The 26,778-nt window shown below is 44.1% G+C and overlaps 1 pseudogene; it reads right to left on the bottom strand.

Annotated features, from left to right (window-relative positions):
* The window catches only part of LOC145397859 (uncharacterized), a 119,810-nt pseudogene extending 93,978 nt beyond the window's left edge, over nucleotides 1-25,832 (bottom strand).
* Between the last annotated feature and the right edge of the window lie 946 nt (nucleotides 25,833-26,778).

Raw genomic sequence — 26,778 nt, forward strand, 5'->3', positions numbered from 1 at the left:
ACATATTTTACTTCACCTACCCTCTTTTCCACTAGATAAGGGCCTGCAAAACTTGCCTGCAGAGGCTGACCATGAATAGGAAGCAAGACAAGAACTTGATCGCCTGGGTGAAACACTCTGTACCTAACTTTCTTAGAGTGGTCATACCACCTCTGCATGTTCTCCTGAGAGGACTCCAAGTGTGCCCTGGCTACTTCCATACTATAGGCCAGTCTTTCTTTAAATTTTGACACATAGTCTAGCAAGTTAAATTTGGTCATCATCCTTGACCCATTGTTCTTTGAGGAGTTTAAGAGGACCTCTTACTTCATGGCCAAAGATTAACTGAACTGGGGAGTAGCCCAAGGACTTGCTTGGTGCCTATCTGGTTGCAAAAAGTAGGAAAGGCAAACACTTGTCCCATTCCTTTTCATCAACACATAGTTTTCTGAGAATACTCTTCAAAGTTTGGTGATACCTCTCTAATGCACCTTGACTCTGAGGATAATATGCTGAGGAAGCGATCTGGGAGATTCCTGACTCCGTAAGGGTTTGTCTGAACAGTTTGGAATTAAAATTACTGCCTTGATCCGACTGCACCCCCTTAGGGAGACCAAAACGGGTAAAGAAGGTTAGCATCCCCTTTACAACCAATTTAGCTGAAATATTTCCCAAGGGAATGGCTTCAGGATATCTAGTGGCCATGTCTAACATTGTGAGGATGTACTGGTGGCCTGAAAAGGTCTTGGGCAAAGGGCCAACAATGTCCACAAGGACTCTAGTGAATGGGGCCTCAAACACAGGTAGAGGAATCAAAAGTGCCGCAGGGATGGTCTTATTGCTCTTACCGACTAGCTGACAGGTGTGACATGAACTACAGAACCGGGAGACATCTCGACGGATTCCAGGCCAGTAAAAATGCTGCCAGATGCGGGAGAGAGTCTTTCTTACCCGTAAGTGGCCTGCTAAAGAAGAGTCATGAGCAATGGACATAATTTTTTGCCTATAGGGTCTTGGAACCACCACCTGATGTACAGTCTCCCACTCGTTATCATGAGCAACATTAGGAGGTCTCCATTTTCTCATTAACACGTTATTTGGCCTTAAATAATAACATTCTCTCAGTTCAGACTCACATTCATCGTCCCCAATGGCTGAGTCAATTAAAGTGGCAATCTCAGGATCAGATCTTTGCATATCAGTTAACTTTGCACTTGTATCAGTCTGGGGAGAATCATCAACCTCTGAGCCATTTAACTGGGCAAAAAAGGTATCACCAAGCCCAATATCATCATCGGCATTGCCAGTGCCATTGCTGTCAGCGTTCTCATGGCTGGCTTTTGCCGTCATAGCTCTAGTTGCAGCACATGCGGGAAACAATTTAGGACACGTATCTTCCAACTCTTTATTCCTATCCTCACCCAGGGGAGTTTTTGACATGTAGGGAACAGCACCCACCTGTCCTCCTGCCAGGTCATTACCCAAAAGGAAAGTGACCCCTTGTACAGGAAGCTGGTCAACAACACCCACACGCACTGAACCAGTAACTAACTCTGACTGGAGCTTCACCTCAACTAGGGGAACAGATGCAAACTCAGCTATACCCTGGAGCAAGACATTCATTAGGGTCAGCTACATCAACAATCCCCTTCAACATTAGTGACTGTGAAGCTCCTGTGTCTCTAAGTATAGTGACTTCCTTACCACCTTTTCCATCAACTGAAACTAACCCCTAAAAAATAAACTTAGCAAATAAATGACCTGGGGAGGAGTCACTTTGAGTGCTGTTTGGGGGAGGACACTCTGATGGAGTCTTATTACCACTCTCACCTGAACCTGACAGCTGCACTGCTCCAGTCTTACTAGTGTCTAACAATGGCTCTACAGGAGTCTGTCTATCCACCACTTACGGCTCCACTCTCGCCTTATCAACAATATGCACCTGCTGGGGTTGTGTCTGACTAACGCTAAGAATATCTGTGGGTGGCTGCTCGCTGTTGGTGTCAAAAGATCCCCAAGAGTTTGCCAAAGTAATAGGTTTCACATTAGAACTTTTCCCTTGTTTTTTCCAGCACCAATCCTCCAAGTGCCCCATTTTCTGGCAATACTAGCAAAATCTGACACTTTTTCTTGACCCTCTGGCAACACTGTCCTCACTTACTTTCGTAGAACTAACATGCTCTGGGGTTGCAGTTTTCCCACTAGTGTCACTTGACATTAACTTGCCTTTACCAGAAGAAGGGTTCACTCTCCTACCCTTAACAAGTAACTGAGGCTTACGTTCATGCTTGTGAATTATACTATAGTTATCTGCTACAACAGCAGCCTCAGCTAGGGTATCTAAATCTTTTTCCACTAGGTATGTAGCCACATCTCTATCTATCATACCAGTGAAGTTCTCCAAGATTATTAATTCTTTAAGTTTACAGAAATCATAAACCTTCTTAGAATGCAACCATTGATCAAATAAATCTGTGAGTACTCTAGCATATTCCACATGAGTCTGATCTTTCTGTTTAACCCGCCCCGTCCCGTCGACGTATGGGTACATTGCAACATTTTGCATTTGCCAGTCCTGGCAATGTACCGGTACGTTGTGCAATTGCAAAGTGCATAATTTCCACAATTTTCAAATTTTGCGCTTGATTTTCGGTACGTATTGTCGCTTGACCTTCCCCTACCTGCCACCAGGCAGGGACACTCGGCTACCCCGCGTGATCCGTGCTCACCCGCGGCTCGTTCACTCACCTGTTAGCAACGGTCCTGCTCCGACATGGCGACGAGAGGTCTCTCAGAGGTCGAAATTCAAGCCACCCTGGATGCCTTTACAGGCGACAGTGATTCCCCACTGGACGACGAGGTTGTTGACAAAGATTATGTGCAGCCAGAGGAGGAAGAAACCACCAGCATTGATGAAGAAGTCCTGTCCCCCAGGAAGTGGCAGTACGTGACTTACCGTGCTGCTAGAGAGGGGCAGCTGGCCAAAAAACCATGTGCAACATCCTATGCCCAGCCCCAACGTGATGTGGAACCCGAATTTGATGACGAGGACGAGGACGAGGACGAGGACGGAGCTGTGGGACGTGCTGCCAAGTGGTATGGACGTGAGGTGATTACTCATCGTGGCCCGGAGCGCACACCATGTCGGACGAGCAGGTATGGGCCTAGTATTTTGTTTGGGGAGGTAGGAAGTGCCGTGGAGGGAGTGGGGAGTGAAAGGGAAAGTGCAGGGAGGAGTATGGAAAGTGAGAGTGGCGTGAGTGAATCATCGCTCTCCCTAGGTAGTGTGAGGCGGCGGGGTGTATCACGTGGGCGAGTGCGGGTGCGTTCTGTATCACGTGGGGTTGTGATGGAGGGGGAAGGTGGGGAGGAACCACTCCCAGGCACGTCTTATGCACCCCAACACCCCCAAACACGTGGGCGAGTGAGGGTGCGTGAAAAATCACGTGGTGCTGTGATGGAGGGGGAAGGTGGGGAGGAACCACTCCCCAGCACATCTTATGCTCTCCAATATTCCCAAACTTCATCCCCACAGCCCCCTAATGTTCCTCAAGGCCGTAAGGGTAAGGGAAAGGGAAAGGGTAAAGGCAGAGGGAAGAGGAGTGAGAGTGGGGAAGCCCTCCGCACTCCTTCTACCCAGCCTCCCCCACCAGCATCTCCTCCCCACCCAGACAAAGGCGGTGATGGAGATGATGGGGATGAGGGATTTGTGGGATGGAATTGGGAGGATGGGAATGATTTTTCTCCCCTCATTCACCCTTTCACTGAGCATGGGCGCGCTGGCTGCATTGCTCCCGGAATTCACCGTAATTCCACTAGGATGGATTTTTTCCACCTGTTTTTTAGTGAGGCATTCGTGGAGCAGATTGTTGACCAAACCAGCGTTTTGCAAGCACCCAGCACCATGAGAGTGAAAGATTGGGAACAAGGAGCAGGCATTCTATCATATATGATTACCCTGTCTCTCTTTCAGAAATGTTCCTATTTTTTGCCCTGATCCTTTTGATGGGTATTATACAAAAGAACAAAATTCCGGCTTACTGGACAAGGGACCCTGTTATGCTTACACCAATATCTGGGGAAGCCATGAGCCGTAATCGCTTCCAACAAATTCTAAGTCGCCTCCATTTCTATGATGCTGATGATCCCGCAAATGCGAACGACATAGATAAGATGAGGCGAATTAGGTTGGTCTTTGATCACCTGAGGCAAACCTTTCGTTCCTCATTCTATCCCTATAGAGACCTCGTCATAGACGAGGGTCTCGTTTTGTGGAGAGGTAATATTTCATTTAGGCAGTATATACCCAGCAAAAGGGACCGTTTTGGGTTCAAGATCTTTGTTATGTGCGACTGTAGGACTGGATATGTGCAAGACATAGTCTTGTACACCGGTGCACAGACAGACATAATAGAAGATCGGAGTATTGGACTGTCGAGAGCAGTGGTAAAGACAATGATAGAAGACTACTTTCATCATGGTCACGTCCTCTACCTGGACAATTGGTACACTAGCCCTCTTCTCGCTCGTTATCTACACATGCATGAAACGGGAATCTGTGGTACCGTGAAGGTGAACCGGCGTCACATGGTCAAGGTAGGGCGGAAACTTGACAGGAATGAGGTTGTCTTCTTCAAAGCCAACAACATACTTGCAACTGTGTGGAACCATAATAGAGAAGTAAGCCTCTTGTCAACGGTTCACCGCCCCTTGATGCACCGTACTGATTACATTGATTACCGGAGCAAGAACAGGCGTCACAATTGGAAACCTGAGTGTGTCATGGACTATAACATAAACATGCGCCTGGTGGACCACTCAGACTCCATGATATCGACGGTAGAGTGTGCCAGGACCACGATGAAGTGGTATAAGAAACTGTTCTTTCACTTCCTAGACATCACTGCTCTGAATTGCCACCACCTTCATGCCATGACAACAGGAGTTCAGGAAACCTTTGAAGGGTTTGTGAGGGAGCTCACAAGAGAGATGTTTGCACGGTATGCTGTTGAAAGGCCCCAACATCGCACCCGCACTGCCCCTATTGCCCAAACTCCCCTGAGAATATCCGGCCGCCATTTCCCCACTCCTCTGCCCCCCCAGCCAAACAGACCTATAGTCGGCCTTGCGCCCGTAAGCGCCTGTGGTGTGGCTCGCACCTGTTTACAATGGTGCCACGTTTCCTCAACTTGCGATGTGAAACGGAAGCTATTTATGTACAAGGCATCACAAATTCGATAAATTCAGATGAATAAAACTTACACTTGTGTATTTTGATGGATGAATCAACAGTAATCTAATTATGCATAAAATATTTATACAGTAACACAGAAACATGGCATACATATTGTACAGTGTTGCTAAAAGAAATAGCAGTCACTTTTAATGTTTTTTAGCGTAGTTTTAGGGTGGTTAATAATATTACAGTTATGGATATAATAGAATGAGCCTGAAAAAAGAAGAAATATGCCAATATCCAAAGTAAAAGAAATAATTCATATAATTCTTGTGAGTGGCAGCACTGACAGATAGCTTCCCTACAGAGAGAGAGAGAGAGAGGCAGGAGAGGGGCATGCATTGAATGCATTGTCGGCATCACTAAATATAACAAAACCAAATTAACAAATGAAAGCACAATTATAAATAACTTATAAAAGAATCAAAAGTACTCAGGGTGGCTCACATTTCCCGCCATGTGGTAGGTGAATCCAGCCCCCCCTTCCCCTTCCCTCCCTTCTTAATCCCTCCTGGGTGTCTCAGGTCAAATCCCCCTTCACACTTCCCCTCCCCCCTGGACCACCACCCCAACAAACCCACATCCACACTCCCACCCACACCTACACCCACACCCCACTACGTCGGGGTGTATGAATCAGTAACTTAACAAACCTCTCAGCAGACAGTAACTTTGACACTCCATCTACTACTAAATATAACAAAACCAAATTAACAGATGAAAGCACAATTATAAATAACTTATAAAAGAATCAAAAGTACTCAGGGTGGCTCACATTTCCCGCCAGGAGAGAGAGAGAGAGAGAGAGAGAGAGAGAGAGAGAGATAACGGTATAGAAAACGTGGCAACACTGTACACAGGTGCGGACCACACCACAGCCGCAAACGTGCGCGAGTCCTACTATAGGCCCCAACGCAGGTGTCACGTGTGTAGCAATTCCCGGGTGAGACTCACCACACAGAGGAAGGACACCCGCTATGAGTGCGTTGAGTGTGACCTGGGTCTCTGTATTCACCCATGTTTCAGAGAATATCACACCTTGATGCAATTCTAATATGGTGTGAATGCGATAGGATGCTGAACTATGAAGTAAATGCGACAAACAGACGCTCAGTGAAATTATTAGTCCTGTTGATCTGAAAATATTAGTATAAAGTGCATACGGGTATAACATAAGTGCAAAAATAGTATGTAAGTGTATAAATATGCTGTAAGTGGAAACATACCTAGTGAGGGTTTTTTGATGCAATATTCTGTCGCTCAGTGCAATAAATAAGGCCCGTAAATGTGTAAATATTATTATTGGAAATGCAAACGGGTATAATATAAGTTCAAATTATTGTAAGTGCTGAAATATATTCCAAGTCAAAATATTCCTAGCGTGTGTATAGAGATGCGATATCCTGACGCTCAGTGGAATGAATAAGGCCCGTAATTATGAAAATAGAAGTCAACAAGTGGGAAAGTGTGTAATGTATGTGAAGAATTTGTATGTAAGTGTTTGAGTATTATGTTGGTCGAAACATTCATTGTGAGGGTATTTTCATGCGATATTCTGACGCTCACTTGAATAAATAATGCCAGTAACTATGTATAGTGCAGTATAGGGGTGTAAACGTGTGTAATGTAAGTGGGAAAGTATAATTGGAGTGAAAAAATAAAGTAGAAGATGAAACACGAGTGTTTGAGATTGTGCTTGCTACGTGAATATGCGCTGGCATTTCACTAAATGCCCTCGTAATGAATGTAAATAATTGAAAACATTTACAGTGGTGGAGGAAAGGTTTTTATGTAAAGGAAAAAATAATAGGAAAGTGATAAAACAATTGGGTATGTTGAAATACGAGTCATAGCGAGTGCGCTTAGTAAGCCGATGTGCGCTATACTTATGCTGCATGTCATCGTAATGAATGAAAACATCTGAAAACATTTACAAACAGTAAAAATAGGTAAAATGTCAATGAAACAGAAGTATACAAGTAGAAAAAATGATATGTTGACTGATACAAGAAACTTAGCACTTAGCATGTTACCACTCGGACCTAACTCGCTATGCTCGCGCGAAGGTACAATGCTTATTTTTCACATATATGTGTTTGAAATTCATTTTATTGTTACTCTTATTGTTTATTAATTCAAATTCAATAAATGTTGAAGTGTTGTTTGTTGCTTCTCCCAATATTTCCTACCATAGAAAACTTGAGCACCTCACACGTCAGAGATAGAATACGATACCTGGCGGGGGGGACCTCACCTGTTCCGATCACTTATGGACCACGGTAAGCCCTTTCTTGGTGATTTTCCTTTGTTTGTTAACAAAAGCGGAAGTTTTAGCCAAAAAAAAAAAAATTCCAAAATAGCTCGGAATTGGGGGATGTTGGACGAGTGGAAAACCTCAGGACGTGACGGGTTAAAGGTGGATCTAAATTTAAGCCTATATGCCTCTGGCACGAGTTCATATGCTTTGAGAATGGCATCTTTTAAACAATCATAGTTAGCACTTTGATCAACAGATAAAGAAATATAAGCCTCTTGAGCCTTTCCTTTCAAAACACTCTGCAGCAGTATTGTCCAAGAGTCTTTTGGCCACGAGAGACGACCTGCCACCTTTTCAAACATATGGAAATACTTAGCGGCATCTTGCTCATTAAAGGGAGGTACTAGCTTAATGTTTCTAGCAACATCAAAAGATTCCTTGGCAGATAAACTACTAGCTCTAGGTAAACTATCAGGGTGCTTCAGTCCATATTCGTGATCCATTTTCTTTTGTGTCATTTGAGCCTGTAATTCTATTTCCTTTTGTCTCATTTGAGCCTGTAATTCTATTTCCTTCATTTTGGCTTGCACTTCAAGTTCCCTCAGCTTAATTCTGGTTAACTCAAGTTGCACTTTGTCACCAGTATCATGAGCAGAAAAATCACTAGGGCCAGGTATCTCCAATGCCAAAGGCTCAGGGTCAACACCTTGTGCAGTATCAAATGGCTCAGAACTAGCTATAGGAGACTCACTTTGCTCAAACATGGTGTCCAATATTAAGTCAAGTACTTGGTCTTAGTGACTGAGGCAGGAAATTTCAACTGTCAGGCCTGAGCAAGCAATATGAGCTCGTGTTTTGTGAGTGTTTTCACTCTGGCTGGGGAAGGCTTAGAATCCAAAAAATGCTTTCACATCACTATCTCTCATTAGGGCCATAATTACTGATTATAGTTAAGTAGGTAAGAGTAAGCACTGTGTATGTGGCCAAGGTTGCCAATATTATGTCACAGAGCTATCCTGGTGAGGTCGCCAAATTGTTATGGGGGTTTATATTATGATGCACTCTTAACCCTTACTTAAGCACCAAAAGAGATAATGTAAAGCTTGCAAGAAAACTAACTTAACTTTCCTGTAAACTATAACATACACAACCAAAGAAGAAACCAGGGTTCGTTTTACAAAAGGGAGGAGTCATATAGGCCTCAGAATACAATTATAAAACAAGTTATCTCTTATCTAACCAGAATACACTCAGTGGAAGCTAAGTACTCACAAAGCTCGAGGAAACGTGGAGACTTCGAAGGTTAAATCCAGATATAAATCATACACTAGTGTAAATGAAGGAGTGAACAAAAAATGGGAAATAGTACACAAATGGTGTGTTTTGTAATCAAAGTCACTTACTGAGTAGTGTTGGAGAAAAATGCAACACAATGTGACAAAAGTGTAACGTGACAGTAAATGTGTACAAATGTATACAAAAATGTGTGTACAGAAACTGAGACAAAATGTGTGTCTGTACAACAAGAGACAAAAATGTGTCTCTTCACATTTTCCTCGACCTTATAATGGAGACTTACTCCGCCTGTCTCAGCTAATTAACCATTAGGCTTTCTTAAAAATAATCTCCTTCCATACAGAAACAATAGAGGCACCTGCTACCAATGAGGGCCTCATACACTCCACACAGAACCAATTGTGTGCCATCAAGAACGTGACGAAAGCGCCATTTAGGCTTCTAATTGGCAAACATCCCTACTTTGCTCCTCCCACATTATGTCACACCCAGTATTTCAAGGACAAGAGGAATCTTCTGCGTAGTTTGTGAGAAAAACTTCTGGTGTGTTATCAGTTGAGAAGGCAAAAGTTGACATGTGGGGACTAGGGTTACCCTTTACAGGCAGCAAAACTGATAAGAGAAAAGATTTAATGTTCTTAACAGCTCGCTTCTCTCTCCTTTCATTATCATCTTATCTTCTATTTCACCCATTCGCTACTTGGGTAACTACGCCAGTGACACAGCAAGTCACTGTCAGGTAGCCAGTCAGACAGTAAGGATCAGAGTCAGTAACGAACACCCATGAACAGTCAGTGGGTTAGTGGCAAACGGAGAATGATAGTGGGTCAGTGCAGGGTTAGCGAGTCAGACAGAAAGAGCTAATCAGTGAAGGATGAAGCAGTCAGTCAGAGGGTCAGTAACTGAGTCGTCAGTCAGTGAATGAACAGTGAGTGAGTGGTAGTGGGAGAGACCGGAGGTAGCGTGAGATAGAGGTCATTGTTGTGCGGTTGTACCTTATCTGTGCCCTGAAACATTCAGAGGCCTTTGATTAACATTCTGGCCCGTCTACGTGTCGTTCTCAACATATCTGCTAACCTCAACAGTTGAAATAACATATGTTGCCTGGACTGACCATCTCATTGTTAGACGCTCGTTATCATTGTAAAAATGGGATGACCCCCACAAGGTGTCACCCCACTTAAATGGGCTTCATCCTTATTCACTCAACATGATGCCCTCGGAACCCTGGACTGAAATGTTTGGGTCTGGACACAGCAATAAGACGTCACAGCATACTGGAAGTGAGAAGCTGAGTCTCTACACAATCCCTCATTCTGCACAATGACGCAACACTTACTGAAATTATGCATGAGCACAGAATGGGGAAAAGGGAAGATACCTGTAATTTACCATAACAAAGAAGTTACTAATACCAATGAGTATGTTCTCGTTTTTGTTGATCTGGCTCTGGGTTCATCTAGACGTGAACTGCAAACTGAACTGAACCACTTTCTGCACCCCACCATCCTTCATTGGAAGGAGAGAGTGATATTTGCATTAACAAGCACTAAAGATGCTAAGCTTACATTGGTGCCACCACATGAAGGCCTTCCTCTCCAGCACTGTGGATGAGTAAACTATACAAAGAGTAAACAAGATTTCCTATGATATGTACTCAAACCAATGAAAGGAATGAGATATATGTAGTGTGTGCTTGGTCATTCTGCAGTTTATCCAACAGGCCGTATTTTGATATCAGTTTTTTCTTAAATATTTCATTACGATCATGTTCTTTTAGTTGCAGGGCATCCCTTCAATTGACATTTTCTGTCTGTCTCTCACAAACTATTTTTAGAAGCAAGGTGCTTAACTCAAGAAGATTTTAGCAAATTAACAATAGCCACAAAACAAATCACTCCTTAACCACCATCTAACACCACGCCATACAAAATCACACACACATCACACCACACCAAAGACACCAGCCGATGAGCCTGAAGATCCCTCCTTCAGTACGTTAGTATGTGTAAACTAACTATTGCTACTTCCGCAAGGATAATGAAAGCTAACTCTGTCCCCTGCACTTTTAATAGCCTCATGCAAACTGAATATAATTGAGATAAGAATATATAAAATAAGAGGATATAATCTCTCTCTCTCTCTCTTAAGTAGGTCAGTTCAGTTTCCTATTCATAGCAAGGAGGCTATAGCATTATTCTCCACGAACTTAATGTCTTACGAGATGAAAAAATTTATTAGCAAGAAAGAATGATGGACATGTAAAGTTAGTGGCAAGGATAGTAAGAAAGAGAGAGAGAGAGAGAGAGAGAGAGAGAGAGAGAAAGAGAGAGAAAGAGAAAGTGAGACAGACAGACAGACAGACAGACAGAAAGAGAGAATTATAAAACTTATATTTTCTTAATATGACCAAATATATATGTTTAGTTTATTGCTCTCTCAATGCCTCATCAGAATCTAGAGTATTTGATCTGGCTCTACATCAACACTGCTGACCAACCTTAACCCCTTAACCGCAGGGTGTCACTTTCGTGATGCTTGGGAGCAAGGGATCATATCACGGGGCGTCACTTTTGTGATTCTGTGTTATTTTGAATTCGCCCGGGCTTTCAAGTGGTGGCTTGTATCATCTATCAGTACTACCAGTGTCCAGCTATACTCAGTTCTGCTAATGTCGTCTGCACTCCCATCCACAGTTGACAATTTAGCCATTTTTCCCTCCTGTCCTTGACTCTCCTTCTTACCTCCCCTCCATTACACTCTCCTCCCGCCTGCCCAGCTGTGCTGCACTACACAAATCCTGAACGGATTTGCCACTCATTTTATCCATTGAAATTTGCCCTAAGCCCTATTCTTATACATAATAATATATAAAAGAAAGAGAAAAGGTAATTGATACTGCCATATGTCTAGAATGGGCTAATTATCACCTGGCAACACCCCACGTGCACTCATTCGCTAATTTTCCCTGTTTATTTCCCCTTGAAATATGCCGTATGACCTATTCTCATAACAAAAATATACTGTATATAAGAAAGGAAGGGAGAAGCCTAAGTGATATCTACATTCACCTGGAGCTACCTAATTTATTATGTATTGTCTAGATTTCCTGCTAATCATTTCATAGCATATAAATTAGTACCTGTCACTATGCTGACATTGTCAACCCTTCCCTGCCCCTAGGCCACATCATTTAGTTTATTGTCGTCTTTCAAGGTGAAACCACGTCCGATTCGCGTCTTTCCTTAGCCCCCTGCAAAGGGCCCTGTGACCTCTACCCCTACTAAACCTCGTGTGGGAAGGGGTAAAGGGCTAAGTGACTCTGCAGTGGAACATGAACTGGCTAATTTATCAATAATAATGATGGACAGTGACTATGATTTTTCTGATGACTCTAAAACAGTGCAAGTGGAAATGTAAATAATGTGTAAATAGCAAGTGAAAGCAATGAATGTAAAAATAACTGAACAGTGGAAAATAGTTTTATAAGTTACTGCAAGTGACAGTGCATAACAGTGTAAATCAAATAGATGTGTAAATAATGTAAATAAAATAGAGAATGTAAATAGAAATGTAAATTGTTAGTAATATAAGAATATGATATAAATACTTGGGGTAATGAAAGTGCAAGTGAAAGCTTTGCTCTAGCATGTATAAATACCTGGAGTGATGAACGATAGTTTATTGAATGAGAAAGTGAATGCCTGGAGTGAAATAAACTACTAGTACTGAAAGAAACTTATGGATAAATATTGTATATATAAATAAGTGTAATAAAGTACTAGGAATATAAAGTGTGAGTGTGTTTATGAATAATAAAAGACAGCTCAGCCTCAGAATACCATCGGGGAATGAGCGTGGGTGGAAAGCTCGTATGCTCTCGTAATTTACGTTGCTTCCACAGTGTTTCTTTCTTTTTTTTTTTTAAATGGATTCCAAACTACTTGAATTCATAGAAGTGTTTGTTGTTATATCAGGCAGTGGAAATCATATTACGGCGTATTGGGAAGTGTAAAGTGGAGACTTCGTTACCCAACTTCAGAAGTCCCCACAAGTCCTACGGTAGTCGACGAAGGCTCAATAATCACCTCACGAGAAAGCTGAAGATATGTGCCATTTGCTTATCTAATTATAATATTCTAAGACTAATAACTAATTTTTGGCCAATATTTTTAAAAAGTCATTCGGAGCGCGATTATCCCCATGGGACCCGCACGGCACACTCGTGACATCCCCATGGTTCAGGGGTTAAGCTCGCCCTTATTTCTGAAATTACCTTGTTGGGTGACTTGAAAGTCCATGATGAAAAATGGTTATTACATTCTGCCAAGACAGATGATACTAGAGTGCAAACTGTTAGCAAAATTGTTTAATGTCACATAACTCATAAAACAGGCAACCAGAATACCAGATAATCCGGACCACAGTGCCTATCTCTTGAACCTGTTCCTGACAAAAACCCATATCAGTACTGGACAGAGATACTGTCGCCACGTAGGTCTTCCAATCACAATCTCATTAAAGCCTCATTAGTCAGCTGCTTTAACCTCCCCATCCAGAACCAGTCAGGGAAGCCAAATGGCCCTTTGATGGGGTAAACTGTGATGGACTTAGAAATTATTTAGCTGATATTCCATGGCAGTCTTTCTTCTTCACTGGCATCAGATCTACCCAGTCCCACCTAGATGACTTAATACAAGTTGGTATAGAACTGATCATACCAAATCAACAATTTGCTGAAAGATCGGAGTCTCCAAAATGGCTCGACAGATATTATGCCAGAGCAGCGACACAAAAGTCTTTAGCATAACTATTACATAAAATAAAATTTAAAAAACCTACTGAATCCCCCGATCACTTCAAAATTGCTAGAAATCACCCAAAGGTAGTGATAAATATCGCCAAATCAGACTTTCTTCACAACAAAGCATCCATACCATTAAATAATTATGACAATAGAAATATTTTCGTCATCTCTCAGTTCATTTAAACAGTTACAGTACTTTAACAAGACATCACCCAAAACAAGATATCACTCAGTCTCAAAATCTTCAGATGGAATAACTATAAATGGCCAAATACGTTTCACAGAAATTCTACCTGAGAGAGAGTCAATCAGAACATTCCTGCCTGCTGTGTGTGTGTATATATATATATATATATATATATATATATATATATATATATAAGGAGCCTCTGTAGTACAGTGGTAGAGTATGCGTTTCGTACACGGGTGAGCCAGGGTTTGCGCCCCACCAGGGTAATAAACTTTGGGAGTGTTCACCCGGCCACGTACTGCACTGGCGGACAGAAGGGGTGCTGTGGTTGAACCAGTGTCACTTACTATAAAGTATGCTTGCACCCAGTTGGCTTCAAGGGCCGATTACACTTGATTCACAGACTACACACAAATCCAAAGCCACTCCAACACTACAATTACACTTACAAGCACTTCTCACCCTACATACAATCTCTACCAGACAGCCTAATCCACTTGGTAGAGATAAATTGGCTGTATCGTCCCGACTTCGGTCGGGATAGGCTGGTCCTGAAGTGGATACTCAAATGGCTGATGATAATATATATATATATATATATATATATATATATATATATATATATATATATATATATATATATATATATATATATATACAGAGAGAGAGAGAGCATGCAGACAAGAAGTCTCGTGACAAAAATAGAAAGAAATAAGGTAAAACCACACAAAGGCAATGAAAGGAAACTGAGCAAATATGAAATGACTGCCGAGGAAGGGAGAAGAAGGGGAAGGGGAGAAGAGGTGAGAGAAGGGATGATGAGAAAGAAGAGATGAAAATAGGAAACAGATGGAGGGAAGGAACGATAAGATAGATTGAGAAGACTGCAGGAAGGGAAGCGAAGGAAAGAGGGAAAGGGAAGGGAAGGGACACACTGTATCCATTTCTCCTTTCTTCGAGATCTCCATTCTAGGAGATTTCAATGTTCACCACCACCTCTGGCTCTGCTTTTCTTTTACTGATCCTGAAATCTCCATTCTAGCAGATTTCAATGTTCACCACCACCTTTGGCTCTGCTTTTCTTTTACTGATCCACCTGGTGAACAAGCCTGCATCTTTACTATCCTTAATGACCTAGGGCAGCATGTACAGCACCCTACCCGTATCCCTGACCGCCTTGGAGAGAGCTTCAATATATTTGACCTCTTCCTTACAACTAATCCTTCTGCTTACACTGTTAATCTTTCTCTCCATTGGGCTCCTCTGATCACAACCTTATTACCTTAACCTGTCCTATCAGTCCAGTACCGCCTGTGGGCCCTCCATAGAAAGTCAACTGTGGCACTTTGGAGCTGCGGATTGGGAGGCCCTCAGGCAGTACTTCTTTGATATTCCCTGGAATGATTATTACTTCCATGGCTGGGAGCCATCCGAGTGTGCCTTGCGCATTACGGAGGTTATTCCCTCGGTCATGAAAGCATACATTCCTTTCTTATATCCTTTGACTAATCCCTTGGTTTAATCATGCTTGTTCTAATGCTGTCCGCAACAAGGAGAGGGCCTATAAAAGATACTAGAGCCAACTCACCCCTGAATCACACCTTTTTTTTGTTTCTGCCCAGAATCATGCTACGCTCTGCTAAAAATAATTTCATTTGCACTAAAGGCCCTCAACTCTCCAACTCGAATTCTTCCCGCTCTTTATGGCTCTCTGCCAAAAATCTTTCTAATAACTGTACCTCATCATCCTTCCATCCTCTTTTCTCTTATGATGGCTCTGTAGCTATTTCTTCTACTGATAAAGCAGATCTCTTCGGTCAGACTTTCTCCTCCAATTCCACCTTAGATGATTCCGGTGCTGTTCCTCCATCATTTCCCTCCAATGACTTCCTCATGGCTGACATTAAAATTTCTTCAGCTGATGTATTTTCTGCCATCACTGGCCTTAATACTAACAAGGCATATGGGCCTGATGGAGTCCCTCCTGTTGTTCTCAAACACTGTGCTTCTGTCCTTGCACCCTGCCTAGGTAAATTCTTTTGCCTTTTTCTTTCAACTTGTACTTTTCCTTCTTACTGGGAGTTTGCTGTCATTCAGCCAGTCCCAAAGAAGGACTTGTGACCATTCCCAACCCTCCAACTATTGTCCAATTGCTTTAACATCCTGTGTCTCAAAGGTTTTCGAGTCTATTCTTAACAGAAAAATTTTAAAGCATCTTTTCTATCATATCTTTCTTGCTGATCGTCAGTACGGGTTCCGTTAGGGACGCTCCACTGGCGATCTTCTCACCTACCTTTCAGACTCCTGGTCATCCTCCTTTCAGAACTTTGGCGAAAGTTTTGCCATTGCACTTAACATCTCAAAGGCTTTCGATTGAGTCTGGCATAAATCTTTAATTTCCAAACTGCCATCTTACGGTTTCTATCCTTCAGTCTGTGCCCTCATCTACAGCTTCCTTTCTGGTCGTTCTATAGCCGCTGTTGTAGACGCCCATCGTTCCTCTCCTAGATCTATCAACAGTGGTTTTCCTCAGGGCTCTGTCCTATCACCGACTCACTTCCTTTTATTCATCAATGATCTTCTAAGCTGTACATCTAACCCTATCCTCTCGTACACTAATGATTCCACCCTTCACCTTTTCATTCGGTTCCCACAACATCTATCTCAGCAGTTATTTCAACAAACAAAGGATGAGGCTATGGCACACCTAATGTCTGACTTGGCTTGTATCTCTGACCGGGGTAAAAATAATCTGGTTGTTTTTAATGCATCAAAGACTCAGTTTTTACACCTATCAACCTGACAAAATCTTCCACAGGAGTACCCACTAATGTTTAATAATATCCAGCTCAATCCTGCATCATCCTTGAACATGCTTGGGGTTTCATTCACTCGGGATTTATCTTGGAAAGATCATATTATATCTCTTATAAGATCTGCTTCAAAGAGATTAGGTGTGCTAAGCCGACTCTGTACCTTTTTTACCCCTGGACAGTTGTTGACTTTATACACAGGTTTCATTCGCCCCTGTGTAGAGCACATCTCGAATGTGTAGGGAGGCTCCCCACGTACAGCTCTTCTCAATAGGGTGGAGTCCAAGGCTTTTCGTCTCGTTATCTCTCCTCCTCTTACTGGCTCCCTTCAACCTCTGTCTCTTCGCCGTACTGTTGCCTCTTTATCTCTTTTCTATCGCTACTTCCATGGTCACTGCTCCTCTGAACTGTCTGCTTGCATCCCTCCACCTCTACAACGGGTGCGTAGCACCCGTCTAGCAACAAACTCTCATTCCATTTCTGTCCAACTCTCTAATTAAGAGTTAACAGCTACTCCCAGTCCTTCATTAATGCAACAGGTCAACCCTGGAACTGTATCCCTTTGTCTGTGTTTCCTACAACCTATGATCTCCAGTCTTTCAAACGCAGTGTGTCCAGGCATCTCGAAATGAACGGATCATGACTTTGGCTCTCTTTAGTATTGTTTTTGTTTTTTGTTGGAAGGAACTTTTTTGCGGGCTCCTAGCCTTTGGCTGCTTCTTCCTCGCATTAAAAAAAAAAAAATGGGGGAATGGTGGGAGAGAGATAAATGACAGTGGGCAAGAAGGGCAGGGGAAAGGGAAAGTGAGGAGGGAGGGAAGGGTGGGAGGGTGAGGAAGGAAGGTTGGAGGGTGGGAGGGAAAGGCAGGAAAATCGATAGGGACGGTGGGAGGGTACGAAATGAGAGGAATGAGTTAAGAAAAAGCGAGAGGGGGTTACCAGTTACACAGAAAAGTAAGTTTGGTAATGAAAACAGAGTGGAAAAGAAAGGCATACAGTATAAAAGTGAAAAAAAATGAAATCCATATAGATGAATATGAGAAGGTACGGAGGGGAGGAATAGAGTAAGAACGAGGAAAGAAGGCAAACCGTGGAGCGAGCGAGCGAGCGAGCGAGAGAGAGAGAGAGAGAGAGAGAGAGAGAGAGACAGACAGACAGACAGACAGACAGACAGACAGAGACAGAGATAGAGACAGACAGACAGACAGAGACAGAGATAGAGACAGACAGACAGACAGACAGATAGTCTAACAGAGAAACTAAAGAGAGAACGAGACATTTGGACGCAGCTAGTGTAAGAATTGTACCAGAGTCAATACAAACAACAAATATGAAAGTGAAGAGCATGAAGGAGCCAGAAAATTTGTGAAATGAACCAGAACCAGTTCAAGATGTGAAAAAAGTGGATCAAGATACAGTATTATAATGTTATGCCGATGGGATTACGTTGGTGGTTTAAACCTGGAGACGTGAGGAACAGTCTCGTGTTGTCGACATAAGTTTATATTTTGTCTCTTATCTTAGGAATTAGTTTTTGTCATTACTGTCATTGTGCACTGATAATCAAGCGCATTACTGGGTGAGAAATTGTGAGTTCTCTCCTAGGCTCCAAATATTCTTGGCTGCATTAGTATGTACACTTGGGAGGGGGGGGGGATTGACAGAGACCGTCCTTCCACCAAGACAGTATAGTCCAGTTTAGTAGTGAGACGGTGAGAAACGGGCTGAGTGAGATGTGTGCACAACAGCAAGTTTAGTGAGCCAGAGGACAACGGATCTTTAGTTTGTGTGTGACAGCGAGTCAGTGGCAGTTAGCCAGTCAGACAGTGAGGATCAGAGCCAGCAACGAACAGTCAGTGAACAATCAGTGAGTCAATGGCAGACGGACAGTGATAGAGAGTCAGTGGCAGAGATAGTGAGTCAGACAGTTACAGCTAATCAGTGAAGGACGAAGCAGTCAGTCAGAGAGTGAGAGTCAGTCAGTGAATGAACAGCAAGCGAGTAGTAGTGAGAGAGGACGGTGGTAGCGTGAGAGAGAGAAGTCACTGTTTTTCAAGGGTGCCTCATCTGTGCCTAGGAAGAATAAAACCCCGAAACATTCAGCAGCCTTTAATTAACATTCTGGCCTGTCTACGTGTCGCTCTCGACGTATCTACCAACCTCTACAGTTGAAACAACATATGTTGCATGCATTGATCATCTCGTTGCTAAACTCTCGTTATAATCGCCATTCAGACCTCTCTATCGCCTAAAAATAAGGCGAGTCCCTCAGGGCAAGGAAATGGTATATTAGGAGAATTATAAAAAGTCTACTCACTTGAATGGACCAAATCCTTATTCACTCAACACTGATGCCCTGGGAGTCTATAACTGAAATTAATGGGTCTGGAAACGACAAAAAAAAAAAAAAAAAAAGTCACACCATGTTCGAATGGAGACTCTGAGTCTCTACATAACACTGCATTCTGCACAATGGTACAACACGTACTGAAATGATGTATGAGCACAGAATGGGGAAAAGGGAAGATACCTGCAATTTGCCATAACAAAGAAGTTACTAATACCATTGATTATGGTCTCGTTTTTGTTGATGCGGCTCTTGGATCATCTAGACGTTTACCCGATGAACTGCGAACTGAACTGACCCGCTGCACTTCACTACACTTCTTTGGAGGGAGAGGGAGAGATGTTTGCATTAAAGAGCACTGAAGATGCCACGATTATATTGGTGCCACCACATCAAGGCATTCCTCTCCAGTTCTGTGTATCAGTATAGAATGAGTAAACAGGATATCATATGAAATGTTACAGAACCAGTATGAGGAATGAGACATATGAATTATGTGGTAAGTCAGTCCACAATTTATCCAGGATGAATTATTTTGATAACAGTTTTTCCATGAGTATTTCATTACGATCATGTTCTTTTAGTTGCAGAGCATCTCGTCGGTCGCACTTTTCGTCTATCTCACAACCTGTTTTTAGAAACGAGGTGATTAACTCCTGCAGATTTAAGCAATTTTACCTTTGCCACATAAAAAAAAAACTATTCCTTAGCCCTCGTCTCACACCACGCCATACAAAATCACACACATCACACCACATCAAAGGCACCAACCGATGAGTCCTGAAGATCCCTCCTTCAGTATTTTATTACGTGTTAACAAACTATGGATACTTATACAAGGGTAGTGAAAACTAATCGATCCCCTACACATCTAATACTCCCTTCTAAACTGAATATTATCGTGTAGAAATAAGAATAAATATGAAAAAAAGAAAAAAAAAAACTCTCTCTCTGTGAAGTGGATCAGTTCAGTTAGCCTTTCACAGTAAGGAGCCTATAGCGCCATTCTCCACGAACTTAATTTTTCCGAGATGAAAGAATGAATTAGCGAGAAAGGACGAGAATGGGGCAAAGATAGTAAAAGAGAGAGAGAGAGAGAAGGGGGGGCGGGCACGTAGACAAGAAATCTCGAGGAAAAAATAGAAAGAAAAGAGGTAACACTTCACAAAGGCACTGAAAATGAATCTGAGCAAAGAGGAAATGGCTTTAGAGGATGGGAGAAGACGGGGGGAGGGGGAGGAGGAAAGATGAGGGAAAAAGGAGAGGGAAGGATGGAAAGAAGGGAAGATGAAAGGGAAGAGATAAAGATAGGAAACGGAAGGAGAGAGTGAATGGAAGGACAGATTGAGAAGAGTGAAGGAAGGGAAGGGAAGGAAAGAGGGAAAGGGAAGAGAGAGGTAGGGAAAGGCAGGAGAGAGATAAATGGAAGAGGGCAACAAGGGCAAGACAGAGAAAGAGAGGTGAGAGGGAATGGCAGGAAAATGGGAAGCGAAGGAGGGAGGGCATGAAATGAGAGGTTTGAGATAAGAGACACAGAGAAGGGGTTACCAGTTACACAAAAAGATATGTTTGATAGTAAAAGAGAGGGAGGAAGACAGGAATAAAAATATAAAAGTGAAAAAGTAAATGAAATCCTTAAAGACGAATATGCTTAAGTGAGAAAAAGGTAAGGAGAGGAGGAATAGAGTAAGCACGAGGAAAGAAGGCAAACGATGTAGAGAGAGAGAGAGAGAGAGAGAGAGAGAGACAGACAGACAGACAGACAGACGCACAGACACACATACAGACATACAGACACAACACACAGACAGACAGACAGGCAGACAGAATGATAGAAGGACAGTCTAACAGAAAAACTGAAAAAAAAAAAAAAAGAACTGTTGAGACGATTGGACGTAGCTAGTATGTGAACTGTAGCAGAGTCACTGCAAACAAAAAATATGAATGAGAAGAAAATAAGTGACCGAGAAAATCTGTGAAATGAAACCGAATTAGTGCAGGATGTAAAAGAAAAAGTTAAGAGATAGTATCTTACCGTTATGTCGGTAGGATTAGGTTAGTGGATTATACTTGGAGATGTGAGGAACATTCTTGTGACATCGACGTATTTGATTATACTTTCTCTCTTAGGAATTAGTTTTTGTCATTACTGTTATTATGCACTCTTAATTAAATGCATTATTCGATGAGAAAATGTGAATTCTCTCCTATGCTTAAATTATTCTGGGCTGCACTAGTACGTAGACTTGGGGAGGGGTATTTAAAGAGAACGTCCCTCCACCAAGACAGTTGAGTTCTGTTCAGCAGTGAGGCAGAGAGTAACGTACTGAGTGAGAAGCGTATGCAGCAGCGAGCTTCGTGACCCAGAGGGCACCGGATCGTTAGTTTCTGTGTGACAAAGAGTCACTGTCAGTTGGCCAGTCAGAATGTGAGGAACAGAGTCAGTAACGAACAGTCAGTGAAAAGTCAGTGAGTCAGGGGATGACGGAGAGTTAGTGGCAGGGTTAGTGAGTCTGACAATAAGAGCTAATTAGTGAAGGACGAAGCAGTCAGTCAGAGAGTAAGTGAAAGTCAATCAGTCAGTGAATGAACAGTCAGCGAGTAGTAGGTATCAGTTTTTCCTTAAGTATTTCATTATAATCATGTTCTTTTAGTTGTAGAGCATCTTATCAATCGGCACTATCCACCTGTCTCTTACAAACAATTCTTAGAATCGAAGTGCTCAACTCCAGTAGATTTTAGCAAATTTACCTTAGCCACGTAAGTAACCACTCCGTCTCACATCACGCCATACAAAATCACACACACATCACACCACACCAAAGGCTCCAACCGATGAGCCCTGATAATCCAGGTTTCAATACTTTAGTACGTGTAAACTAACTATTGCTAATTCTGCAAGGGCAATGAAATCTAAATCTATCACCTGGAAGTCTAATAGTATCCATTAAACTGAATATCATCGTCTGGGGATAAGAAGAAATAAAAGAAATGGAAGAAATTCTTTCTCTCTAAAACAAATGGTAGAAATTCTCTCTCTCTCTCTCTCTCTCTCTCTCTCTCTCTCTCTCTCTCTCTCTCTCTCTCTCTCTCTCTCTCTCTCTCTCTCTCTCTCTCTCTCTCTCTCTCTCTCTCTCTCTCAAGTGGGTCAGTTCAGTTAGCCTGTCTTTGTAAGGAGGTTATAGCGCCATTCTCCATGAATTTAACGTTTTCCGAGATGAAAGAACGAATTAGCGAGAAAGAATGAGGGAAAGGCAAGGATAGTATGAGAGAGAGGGGGGGAGGGTACACACAGACAAGAAATCTCAACGCAAAAATAGAAACAAAAGAGGTAACACCACACAAAGGCACTGAAACGGAACCTGGGCAAAGATGAAATGGCTGGAGAGTAAGGGAGAAGATCGGGGGGGGGGGGGAAGGAACAGGGGAGGGAAAAAGGAAAGGGGAGGAGGGAGGGAACTGGAGGCGAGAGGGATGAGACTGAGATAGGAAACGGAAGCAGGGAGGGAACGGAAGGACAGAATGAGAAGAGGGCAGGAAGGGAAGGGAAGGACAGAGGGAGGAGGAAGAGAAAGGGAATGGGAGTAGTGATGATGGGCAGGAGAGAGATGAATGGAAGAGGGCAGGAAGGGCATGAGGGAGGGAAAGGAAGAAGGGAGGAAAGGGTGCGAGGGAGGGAAAGGGAGATGGGAGGGAAGAGCAGGAAAACGGAAAAAAAAAATAGAAAGAGGGGAAGGGAATGGGATGAGAGGAGAGAGTTAAGAGAAAGAGAGAGAGGGTTACCGGTTACAAAAAAAGGTATGTTTGGTAGTAAAATGAAAGGGAAGAAGAAAGGAATACAATATAAAAGGGAAAAAGTGAATGAAATCCATAAAGACGTATCGCTTAAGATGGGAAGTAGGTAAGGAGAGGAGGAATAGAGTAAGCATGAAGAAAGAAGGCAAAGGTTGGAGAGAGAGAGAGAGAGAGAGAGAGAGAGAGAGAGAGAGAGATTTGTTTTAATTAATTTATTACGCTCATAGAGCGACAAACCTAGTACAGTCCTCAGTCTCTAATCATACATAGTATTCGTGACACGTAGGACACGCTGTCATGTAGAGTGAAGCTGGACAAAGGCAAGAGTGATCTTACAAGAAGGTGAAATACACCAGCATACAGTACACTGTGAAACAAGTTTCAGCACCCACCAAAGTGTGGGTGTCGGGCTAAAACAGTATCCAAGTTGTCATCATTTAACAAGTGCCGACACACATGTATTAAGTCCTGGCCCTGGGGCAGCAAATCACTCACTGAGGGACACTCGAGGCAGTAGTGATGGAGACTGTTGGCATTTGGACGGTCGCAGAGCTTGCAGGTGGAGTAGTGGGGTACGTCCCCCGCCTCGGAGACTTGCCACAGAGGTCTATACCCTAGCCGAAGCCGGGCAGTCACAATATTATGTCTGCGAACCATAAGCCCATGTCGGCGATACCTCGGGGAAGAGAGTCGGAAGTGGTCGTAGTGTTGTATAGATACACTCTGTGGGCGCTCAACATTCATGCGGTGGAGTGTAGGAGAAGTGCGGCATAGTATATGATCCGCTTGTAGCAGAGAAGGGAGGGTGCAGCACCGTCAGGCAGCTGCAGTTCGCAGGCACTCTTAGCGAGGAGGTCCACCCTGTCGTTCCCAACTATTCCAACATGGGAAGGAATCCACAAAAATCGTATGCAGAGGGAAAGATCTTGAGCCGCTACTAACTGATGCAAGATGTGGTTGATGAGTGAGCGTTGAGAGGGGTATGGAGACGAGATGGCCTGAAGTGCAGACTGAGAATCACATATCACAACACCATTCACCTGCCGCTGACGGAGGAGACTGACAGCCAGGAGAAGGGCCTGAAGCTCACAGTATGTAGAGCTGGACGAGTTGGGTAACCTGTGACCAACCCAGCCACCCTCCGGGGGGCTCCAAGTCCGGTGAGTAGATGGCGCAGCCAGCACTGCCATCAGGCTGTATGGACCCATCCACATAGAGGTGATGTGTGTCAGAGACAAAAGGGGGCGAGCACAGCAATGTGCTCCAAAGCTAGCTGTTTCTGAAGGGAAGGTGGGTCAGTCTTTGAGGTGGGTGTGAAGGTGACATGAGGCTGTGGAATCCTCCATGGGGGTGGCCCATGATCAACCTCGGCCACGGTAACGTCGATGTGAAGACGCTGCAGGGAGGAGCACACTGTGTTGACGAGGGTGCAGACGCCAGGACGGAGTAGAAGGCGAGGAGCAGCAGGGTCAAGTGAGGCTCGCAGGACGTGGGAATAGTGTGGAACAAGATGGGGTGAGTGAAGGCACTTGATGCTGAAGGAGGTGATGTTGGCGTGGATCCTCTCAACAACTGAAGGAAGATTTAGTTCAGTCAACATGGTTACTATCCTGGTGGAGGTGGGGCACCCAAGAATGTATCGCATCACTTTGTTCTGAAACTTTTCTAGAGGCTCCAAGGTGGTCCTAGAGAGCTGGCTAAGTGCTGGGGAGAGATAATCGATGACTGACCGTATGAAGGTAATGTAGATGTTTCTTGCCAAGGGGATGGAGATGCCGGCAGCATAATTAGTGAGCCACTTGAAGGGGACAAAACGCTGTTCTAGCCGGTGGAGGAGATCTTGGATGATGGGATGGACACGCTGCCGAGCAGGTATGGCTGGAGTGATGCGCACTGGCGTTCCCAGGTATAGGTACTGCGTACAGGGCGGGATAACTCTTTGTCCCACAGTAAACACTGGGAGTGTACCACAGCCCCGAGGAGAGAATACTCGACTCTTGTCTGGGGAGAGAAGGAGGCCACAAGCAGAGGACGACTCGTAGAAAGACTGTAGGAATCTCTGAAGACCGGCAGCAGAGGTGGAATGCACACAGATGTCGTCAGCATAGCAGGTGATAGTCGTGCCAGGAATATCGGGTAGAAGAGTCAGCAAGCGGTGCATCAGAACATTGAAAAGAAAAGGACTTAAAACTCCACCCTGGGGAGTACCAAGCTCGAATTCCCTGGACGTGCTACATGCCCCTTGGAATAGCACACGTGAGGTCCTGTTACAAAGATAACCTCGGATCCACCGTAGGAGATTACCATGTACCCCAAACTCAACCAGCTGGTCAAGAATAACCTCCTTGTTGGCAATGTCAAAAGCACTCTTGAGATCAAGAAATGCTGCCACACTGGCGGGAGAGAGGCGGGCATACAGGTCCATCAGGCAATGGTGTGTGCTCCTCTGTGGCAAAAAACCATACAGGCTCTGAGAGAACTTGTCTTGTAGCCGGAACATGAGGCGAGCAAGGAATATGCGCTCAAGCACTTTACAAAAGCAGGAGGTGAGTGAAATAGGCCTGAACTTGTCTGTGCCAGGTTTGGGAATGGGGACAATGGTACTAGAGGTCCAGGCATGAGGCACGTATCCCCTTTGGAAGCAAAGATTGTAGAGCTTCAGCAAGGGAGAGCCGGGAACTTTGAGGAGGAGGCGGAGGACTTGAAAGGTGATACCATCTTCCCCGGGTGCAGTCGTCTTACTCCTGGCAAGAGCACGGCGCAGTTCATCTTCAGTGATGGGTATGTCGTCTTCTTCATCCGGCCGGAGTAATGCAGCCATGAGACGCAATGTGCGGGCGTTCCTGTGGGTGGAGAGTGCCTCTTGAACATGAACGGGAAGACTGTGTGACTGCGCCTGCTCAGACCAGGTAGTGATCAGGTCCTCTGCATACTGTGCTGGGCTGTGGTGAAGAGCACTTGGGGGTTTCCTCCTAATAACTCTGTTGATAAGGTGCCACATGGAGGCAGCACTTGTCTGGTGATTGATGCTATCAGTATACTTCCTCCAAGCCTCGGTACGGGCACCCTGCTGAAGGGTAACAAGGTCATCTCTGGACGCACGATACTGCATGAGACGGGCATGTGTTGGTTGGCTCTGGAATGCGATACCATCATCCACAGCTTGCCTTTCTGCCTAGAGAATGCGCTGATCCAGCGTCCAGGCATGAGCCACACCGTGTCTTTTGATGTGCGGACGTGTCACAAAACGAGTGTAAAAGTCATGTGTTGCTCGAACCAGAGAGGAGTACAGATTCTCAGGCGACTGGAAGTTAAATGTTGGTAGAAGACTGGAGATGTAAAATATGTAGTTAGGGCAGTACTTTGGAGGAATGGTGATGCGGAAGCGAGTGTGAGGAGAGGAAGGTCCACTTGGTAGGGAGTACTGTAATCCAAGAGCGATGTGATCAGAGAAAAGGGTTTGTATAGAAAAGCACTGAACATGTGACACCACCAGGCCAGCGGTAATGATGTGATCAAGCGTGCCTCCTTGGGTGTGCGTGGCGCCCCCAGTAGGCCAGTGAGTGAGCTGGTGTCGGCGGATGTATTCGAGAAGAGGTAGTCCACCACGATTTGGGGAGGGGGAGGCATCACCTAGGGCGGGGTGCCGGGCGTTGAAGTCCCCCATGTAGATCATGCCTTGCGACGTAGGTGGTGGGAGAGCAGGGAGATTGATCTTTCCTGGAGCAGAATACACATTGCAGAATCGAAGCTTCCCAGCACCCACGGTGATCTCGAAGAGCTGGAAGGTCATGTTGTCATCAGTAGAGCAGCGGAGGAGTTGATGGGGAATGGAGGAGTGAATGTAGCTCACGAGGCCATTCCTGACGTGATGGACATAAGAGACGAAGCCTGGGAGTGGGGGAGCTTCAACCCCGAGCACATGGCAGCCTACAAAAGCTTCCTGAAGAAAGATGACATGTGGGTGGTGACGACCTACATAAGTCTGGAGGGCAGTAAGCTTCGGGTAAGTTCCGATACCACAGGCATTCCAAGAGATGATGTGAAGCTGCATTCCA

This window comes from Coenobita brevimanus, chromosome 43, assembly GCF_032717465.1.
Source record: "Coenobita brevimanus isolate Jiangsu-jjx chromosome 43, ASM3271746v2, whole genome shotgun sequence".
NCBI classification, from domain to species: domain Eukaryota; kingdom Metazoa; phylum Arthropoda; class Malacostraca; order Decapoda; family Coenobitidae; genus Coenobita; species Coenobita brevimanus.